This window comes from Halichoerus grypus, chromosome 2 (genome assembly GCF_964656455.1).
Source record: "Halichoerus grypus chromosome 2, mHalGry1.hap1.1, whole genome shotgun sequence".
Taxonomy (NCBI): Eukaryota; Metazoa; Chordata; class Mammalia; order Carnivora; family Phocidae; genus Halichoerus; species Halichoerus grypus.
In genome coordinates this window covers 29452005-29460733 of record NC_135713.1, presented here as the reverse complement: position 1 = coordinate 29460733, position 8729 = coordinate 29452005, and the positions used below count along the sequence as shown (strand labels likewise).

The following is an 8729-nucleotide window of genomic DNA, read 5'->3' as shown; positions in this document are numbered from 1 at the left end:
CAAAAATATTTACTATCTTTACGGAAAACACTTGTTCTTTACAAAAAAAGTTTGCCAATCCCAGATCTAAGCCATTAGACCATCTGCATAGTAACAAAGTCTGCCATAACCCTCTTACCTGATTGAAGTTTTACTTCTGGAAAACAGGAGTGCCAGAAAGTAATCTCAAGAACCAAGAATAAAATTAATGGATAATTAGTCAATTGGATCCTTATAAAAGACATTGCTAGAAATCACTGATAAATCTACCATGTCGATGTTAGAATTGATTTCGTATCAGAAACAATTTGCTCCAAAGAATTTATCCCTTACTACTACTTGGCAAAGAGGCCATTACAGTGAATTTTCCCCTTTTCTTTTTTTTCTTTTCTCGTCTTATAAGTGGTCTGAAGCATAGCCAATTTATCTTTTCTTTATGAGGAATAGTATCATTGGTGAAAATGACTGCAAAAGAACAATCCCACATGAAACAAATCCCTCCCTAATAAAGTGGTGACTTTGAAAAGGAAATTGCCCTGCTCGAGTGATGGATTCTGTTTCAGCCGTCATGACCCATGTTACGAGGGAGTCCTGGGACGGGACGTGGGGCCTGGCTCTTATAGGCAGACCAGCTGCAGAGCCCCACTGGGAGCTCCCCCAGGACGTTCTGTGAATGGCCAGAGGCTGACCCGCCACTCCACCACCCCTAAGGGCTGCAGTGCTGAGCACTGAGTCTCCAGACACCCCTTCCACCTAGCCTGGAATGCTCCCCTCACCAACAGCCCCCCCACACTTACTTTCCCCAAGAAAGGCCTAGTTTGAGTTCCAAATATGGTAATAGTCATGGCCCACAGCCTCATGATAGCCTATATTACTTTTTCTCATTTGGTTTGTGTTTTCTCTTCCCCGGGACTCTAAGATCCTCCAGTACAGACAGCGTCCATCATTGAAACCTCTTTCACTTAGAGATCTACACCAAATTCCAATGAAGATGATAATGAAATGGGAAATTAGGAGGGTTTTGAACCTTTCTTCTTAAAGAGGAGATGAGATGCTTGAATAATCCTTGCTTCTCTCTTTCTGATTCTCAGGCAGGGTTTTCCGGATGAAAGGCTGAGATCTAGGGCCAATGTAAGGATTCTTAGCAGTGTGTTGCTTTTACTTTATCAGGAGACAATCGACCTACTCAGAGCAAAAGTGGGGCTGCAGATTGTTCTCTTCTGGACTTTGCTGAGGAACAGCTTCATATCGAACTTAGCTTTGTTTCCTAGAAAAAAGGAGAAGATAGGAGGGCACCTGGGTGGCTCAGTCTGTTAAGCATCCAACTCTTGATTTTGGCTCCAGTCATGATCTCAGGTTCCTGGGACTGAGCCCCGCATCAGGCTCCCTGCTCCGCAGGGAGTCTGCTTGTCTCCCTCTCCCTCTGCCTGCCCCCCGCCCACTCATGCTCTCTCTCTCTCTCTCTCTCTCACTTAAATAAATAAATATTAAAAAAGAAAGAAAGAAAGAAAGAAAGAAAGAAAGAAAGAAAGAAAGAAAGAAAGAAAGAAAGAAAGAAAGAAAGAAAAAGGAATAGATGGAGCTATGGAGGGGTACCTACTTACAGCAGCTGGGAGCTTTGAGATTGTGACATCAGGCCATCCTCTTGTCCCTAAGACATCAAATGCTTGCTTCATGGTAGTCACTTTAGAAGAAACTTTTTTTCATTGTCTGTCAAGGCCTGAGTCTGAGGAGATTTTTGTCAATACCAATTACAGTACATTTAAATGTTGGGCTTTGTACTAGCAGGTTTTGACCACTTCAGACCTTTTCCCTTTTTCTGCAGCCATCTGAATGTTGTAACCATGCAAATAAATGTTCTTTCAAAACTAGAAGTATTTGCTTTAACTCTAAATTCAATTTTACATTTTCCTTTACATTACAATTTCAAGATAATCAGTTGTATTCCAAAAAAAAATTTAATATTTTGGAAGCGTCTTAGTCCTAGGAGGTTCTAGGACTATCAAAATAGGTGAATCTCTTAGTTTTGCTCTCAGAAAGAATCATAAAATGATTATAATCATTGAAAAAAAATAGTGTTAATTCATACCTCAACCCCAGCTGTACTTAGAACAACTTGGGGAACATTTTAAAAAATACCAACTTCTGGGCTCCACTGCTCCAGAGAGTCTCATTGAATTGCCCAAGAATAGGCCCAAGGCATGAGTATGTTTTCATAATCTTTCCAGGGTTTGACTGGTCATGTGAAGATCAGACATGAGCACCTCCTACATACCTCTGTGTATGTATGAGCATTTATCACTCCACACTGTGACTACTTGTGTGCATGTCTCCCTCTCTTACAGATGGTAAGTGCATGGAGACCAGGAGATGTATCTTATTCATCTTGGAGTCTTGTAGTAGACAAAACTCCAAGAGCCTACCATTATTACAGTTCTTTCTGGAGGCACAAATCCTGTGGAAAGAAAGCAAGGACGAACCCTGGGCAGTTTCTTTTTTTTTTTTTTTTTAAAGATTTTATTTATTTATTTGACAGAGAGAGAGATAGCGAGAGAGGGAACACAAGCAGGGGGAGAGGGAGAAGGAGAAGCCGGCTTCCCGCCGAGCAGGAAGCCCGATGTGGGACTCGATCCCAGGACCCTGAGATCATGACCTGAGCCGAAGGCAGACGCTGAACGACTGAGCCACCCAGGCGCCCCTCCTGGGCAGTTTCTTAAGCAAAGGTGGCCAGGCTTGATACCATGTGACCCCAACAGCATGACCATAGGTGACTAGCCCAGGAGTAAGCACCTGACCAAGGTCTGCTGATCTCCAGGGTGTCCAGCAACCAAATGGAGGCCTGATATAAACGCTGAGTCCAACTCTAGCATCTGGTTAGTGCCCAGTGCGGCCAATTAGATTCTTTCACTAAAGGAGTTAAAATATGAGATCAACAGAGAGCTGAGCAGTTGGTAGCAGAATCAGGAGCCAAGAGACAATCAAAGAAAAACAGAGAGAGAGAGAGAGAGAAAGGAGCTGAATCACCTTGGCGGCTAAGCCTGCTAGTAGGGATCCCAGATGCTTGCTGCTCAGGGGGCAGCGAGATAACCCAGCCACAGAGCCGTATCCTGAATGACCTTCCAGTTCCTGAACTTCAATCCAGTTTTCGTGAGGCCTGGCTGGGTGGCCTTTCCGGAAGGCTTTTCAGAGACACGTGGCTGAGCGGTGGAGATTCCGGTCAGCCTTCCTTCCACAGTAAACTCCCATTACTTGGGGTGAACGCAGTGGTGTCTGTTCTCTGCAACCCCAAAAAGCCCAGTCAGCACAATTCTGGGGTCTAGCACATAACAAGTACTAAATCTTTGCAGGTGCTTGGACGACATGACCATCCCCAGTGAAAAACCTTCTGAAAATGAAGAAATCATTCATGGTAGGAACACTCACTAGGGTTGCCTTCGAATTCCCAAAACAATGCTAAACTATGATAAATATGTTAAGCTTATTCTGCCCTCCCATTTCCAAATCCATCTACATTTCTACCATAAATCCAACAAAAAAGGAAATGTCACATTCTGCAGAACTACAGTGAGCATCCTAACTTCAGCTAAGGTATGTTTGGATGACTTGATTTTCATTCCGCTTCATCTTAAATCATGGTAACATTAGTAAGAACGATTTTCCTCCCACACTAGCTTCACTGACAAACCTCCAAAGGTAGCTGATCTTTGACTTTCAAGAAGTTTAATAATATGTGATCTTCTCCCCACATTGCCACACACATTTCCCCTGTCTATTGTCTGTATCAGCTACTTGAAGAACACATACTCCCCAACAACCGGATGAGTCACAGAATTAGAGGTACATGGATGTAAACTGAGCCTGTTTACGCTTTCCCTGGCCCCAGCTCATAAAATAAAAGAGGTCCCACTGAATTCAGGTCCCAATGGCTTCCGGAAAGCAGACTTCAGCTGAGCAAAGACATACCTTATTTAGTACATTATTTTAAAGGCAGAGCTAATGTCATGCGCAGTGTGAATGAAATGTATTTATGGGGAGAGTCATGAGCAGGGTGTGTGTAAGGACTTGCCCTCCTCATGTCCTCTACAAAAGAAGGCTCTGGCTGCTTCTGGTGGTAAGCTAACCAACAAAAGGAATGCCTCAAAGGTCTCACAGAGATCAGGAATGGGAGCTGGGTCCCTGCTCACTGGAAACTCAGCACCCAAGAGAGTGCTTGCTTAGGTTTCCCATCTGCATTTTCCAAAATCGGGATAAAAGCAAGTTTAGCCCAACCTCCCTTGACCTGTTCCTGATAAAATGATCTTACCCCTCTGGAATTGGGATTTTGAATGTATGTGCCTACCCCACGTCTGATATTATATTACAACAGCATGAAAATGGAGCCTAGGACTGAGGAGCCGGCCAGCCTCAGAAGCCTTCTTCATTGCCTGCCATGTAATACATGATATGCAAAGCCTCTGACTTCAGCCAGCAGGTATTTGGAGACCGTGTTGGCCCTAGCATGGGGACTAAACTAATGTGTGTTTAGGTCAGAAAGCGAATCAGAAAAGCCACTGGAGGGCACGTCACAGAGTGAGAGTCCTATAAATTCATCCCCACTCTCAGCGTCCCCTGGCAAACACTCTGCCTCCCTCACTGGGCCGCTCCACATCTCTCCTTCGGAGTGCTAGGACTCCCGCAAGCAGCTCCTCTCCTCCCCCACTGCCTTCTGCCCTGCAGAAACGCGAGAGGGCTAGACACCCGGGAAGGAAGGAAAGCCTTCGACAGGCGCGAGGAAAGCCCAGTGTAGCCCTCCACCCGACGGAGCGCGGGGCGCGGGGGCAAAGCCTGGCGCGGGCACCGCGGTCAAGTTCAGATTGCCCCCTTCGGTTGGTCTGCGCGGAGCTCCACACATTCCTCCGGATCTACCCGGCAAGAAGGAGACGCGAGCCCGGCAGCGTCTCCACGCGCTGAGCGCTCTCCCTGCACCCCGGGGAGGAGCGCCTCGCGTCACCCACTCGCACCCCGAGCCCCCTCCTCGGGAGCGCGGGCGCCTCCTCGCTGCTCTCCTTTCCCTCCTTCACAACCGCCTCCCGACCCCTCCCCTCTCGGGGCCCCGCGCCTCCCCTCCCCCACCCCGGCCCCCCGGCCCGGGCTCTCAAGGACCAGCCTGCGCTCCTGGCGCCCTCATGTCTTCACGGGACTCCCCGCGCCGGTTGACGTGGTGTCTCGATCGGATTTCCAGGCCAGACCTCAGCTCCGGCGGCAGCATCAGCCCAGCCCATCTCGTGCTCCCAGGCGCTGCGCCCCGAGAAGGCGCAGAGCGCGGCCGCCGCAGCTGAGCCGCCCGCCGCGCCCCGGGCCCGCGCAGCCCCGGCCAAGAGCGCGGCGCGCGCAGCCGTGTCACCCCCCCAACCCCCCACCCAAGGCAGCGGCGGCTGCTCGGACCTCGGTTTCTGGGGGTGCAGGGCATCGGCGGGGGAGCTGTCGGCATCCCTCGCCCTTCTCGAGGCGGCGGCGGCGGGAGTCTTGGCCACCGCCTCCTGCGCACCCTCGCTGCCCCAGGATTGCGAATTCGTGCCCCTGACCTGTTGGGCGGGGCTCTGCGCTCCTGCCCTCGGCCCTCGGATGGGGCTCCTGGCTGGGACTCGGGGCTCCTGGAGTTAATGTCCACCTGGGGGTCTGCGGAGACCGGATCCGAGGTAAGTCGGAGAGCGGGCCGGGGTGGAAGGGGCGGATGGCGCCTGAGTCGCCGGCTGCCGCGGCGGCCTGCCGGGCGCTGGAGCCAGAGGGGGCGCGGCTGGACCCCAGAGCAGGCGGTGAGATTGGAAAGAGGAAAGACTAGATGGAACCGAGGCACCGGGAGGGTAGAGGAGAGAGAGAAGTTGGACGCGAGAGGGGCTGGCCTTGCAGAGACGCCGGTTGCCTTTCCACGTGGGCAAAGATCCCTGGTGCCCCGATGCCTGTGGACCCCGGAATGTCCGAGAGGGTCAGTTTCCCTCCCCGGCTCGGCGGGGCGCTCTTCTGTCAAGTCCCGGGACGGGGCGGGTTTGGGGTCATCTTTGAACCCACCGCGACCAGAAAGTGCCCTCTCTGGACGTACAGCTGCAGAGACACCATTGCCGGGCGTGTAACTTGCTATTGAGATTGTCTTGGTGTGTTCCGAGGGAAGGCGCACACCATGGGAGGGACTGATGCAAAGGTGCTGGGAACCTAAAAATAGTGGGCTCACCTCCTCCGGGCACTGTCTTGCAAAGCTACATTCCTCACCCTTTTCGGAACCCGGTTGCTTGCACTTTCCTAATGCCCGCAACCCCAACTAACCGTGCCCGTCGAGGTTAGGAGAGGGGCTGCCTGGACAGTCCAGGACTTGGGTCTCTGCCTCGAGCAGGTTCTTGAAACTCTTCAATGTCTCCGCTAGACCATCGAAGTGATTATGTTAATGACCTCTTCTCTCCTGCAACTCTGTGCCACCTCACCAGTAACACCCTCCACCACTGTCTTGCACCACCTCTGGCCTGACTGCGCCGTGGTTTGGTTTACCAGCCCCACCCGGTGAAAACGAACCCTCACTGGGGAGGGGAATGGGCTTTCACCGGAACCCCCTGCCTCCTGGCGCCTCCCTAGTTTTGGCTGTGGCAAACCCGCCGGCAGAGCCGACGTGCGCGCCCCGGGCGGAGGTGGGGGCTGCCCAACCCCGTGCTCCCAACATTTTTGCTCATTGGCGGGGACAAACGACTCTTCCGGCCCCTGCCGCCGGTGTGCTAGAGCGTACTCGACTCTTCCACGGTATTTTGAATATACACTTAAGTATCCCGAGGAAGAAATGCAACTTCCAACTTCACGCACGCACCTCTTCCTGCAAAGCCCTCGAAGTGGGAGCCGCTGGGCTTCTGCCCGGCCGGGACCAACTCTCACCCTCACTGTTTAGCCACACATTCGCTTTGGCGGGGTAGGGGGACAGTGTCGCCTTTTCAACAAGTGTCAGGTGTCCAGGGAGCCCGCAGCGTCCCCAGCCCACTCTCGCAGGGGGTTCGCGTGCCCCACGGACCTGGAACCTGGTCTCGGGCCCCTGACCAGAGAGACCTCTCCCCAGAACTGCATGCAGAAAACGTCCCTCATTCTTTTTCTTTCCCCTGGTCTTGGGCCCAACAGTTAGCCTCCGCCAGGCTACGACACGAGGCACACTTAAGAAAAGCAATACATCTTTGAGCAACTTCTGTCCCTATCCCAAAAGAAAACCCCCGAGTTACAGCACGCTCCCCACCACCCCGCCTCCCTTTTCTCTCCGAGACCTGGATCTTGAAGGCAAAGCCCAAACAAACCTCCCAGCCTGCCAGACAGAGGAAGGTGCGGGGGCACTGGCGGCGGGGGCGCTCACCTCGGGGGAAGCTGTCATGGTGACGCGGGGAATTGGGGGGGGGATCTAAAAGCAGGTTACCCAGAAACCAGATCAGGTGAAGTGGGAAGGGAAAAACTGGGGAGAGAGGATGGAGGGTAGGAACCTGAAAAGCAGGCATGCTGGTGAGCACATCCGGAAGTTTCGGGGGTTATTTTGGATTTGGGGAGGATTGTGGGGGGATCGGGGGTGCTTGTTCATGGATTTGATACTTAAAATGACGCAGCCTCTCGTTCGCGTGGGCGCTACGGAACTCGGACGGTTTCTGGTGCCCCCTGGTGCTGGGAACCCAGAAGCGCCCCACCGCGAGCGGCGGCTTCTGTGGGCACTGGGGCCCTCCAGGGCGCCCTTTCCCGGGCGGGCCTGGGGACCGCCGGGTGCGGGCGCCCGCGACACGCCCCTTTTACCCTGCGGGGCGCGCTGGTCGCGGGCGCAGAGGGGGAGGAGGGCAGAGGGGGCAGGCTGTGGGGTACAAGCATGGGTGCGGGGGCACCTGGCGGAGCCGACTTCGGGAGGAGAGCATGGTTACCGCACGTGGCAGCGCCTTAAGCAATTCGAGCGCGTAGCAAAGGCGGCGGGTTGCACAGAAGCACGTCCCGCAGCTGTGCTTTGAGAAAGCGATAAAGAGACAAACCGGGAAGCGCCGGGGTGGGAGGGTGGGGAGGTTCCAGATGGGCCCTGAGAAAAGCTTCCTAGTCCACCACTGTGTGCGCTCAGCGCCCCCCCCCAATCCCCTCCTCTTCCTCCGCCCAGCAAATACCGGGAACTAAGCCGTCGGAGTGGGGCCGGCCCCGCGGTGCTCCAAGGGAAGAATGCGCCCTCCCTGTCGCGGGGGAGGTGGGAGAGCGCTTTCCGGGCCTGCGCTGCACCCGGCCGCGGGCGGGAACGGGAGCTGGGAGCCCCCTCTGGCGAAGCGGCGACTTTTCCGCTGTTTCCTCTTTTGCCAGCTTCTCCACACTTCTAATTGAGGATCTCCACGTCCAATTTTAAAATCTCTCCGTCGGCCAAGCGGGAAAAAAAAGGAAAAGCCCTCTTAATGCGGAAGGGAAATCTGGTGCCTCCGTCGCTTCCTGCTGGCGGGCACGGCGATTTGGAATGGCGCGTTAACCCCGCGGCTCCCTGCTCCTCAGGGCCGCCAGCCGTTTTGCACGCACCCCTGGAGCTGGCACCGGGGCGAGGGGCCGGGGGGCCTCGCGTTCCCCAAGTCCTCTCCTGTGCGCTCCTTTTACACGGCCTGGGTGCAGTGTTGCCTGGGCCCAGGCGCCAGAACCCAGAGCCTTTGCTTTTTCCCGAGTTTGTAAAGCAGCCCGCGCGGCATGAGGTGCCGGGAGCTGCAGGTTGCCGGGAGTTCCCAGTCCCTACAAACACCCCGAGG

The 8729-nt window shown here is 53.8% G+C and overlaps 1 protein-coding gene across 1 annotated transcript in view; it reads left to right on the top strand.

Moving 5' to 3' along the window:
* Positions 1-5574: 5574 nt before the first annotated feature.
* The window catches only part of GDNF (glial cell derived neurotrophic factor), a 23998-nt gene continuing 20843 nt past the window's right edge, over positions 5575-8729 (top strand). Inside the window, exon 1 of the mRNA XM_036111077.2 lies at positions 5575-5657. The gene's annotated coding sequence lies outside the window, so the exon portion shown is untranslated. The remainder of the gene's footprint in view (positions 5658-8729) is intronic.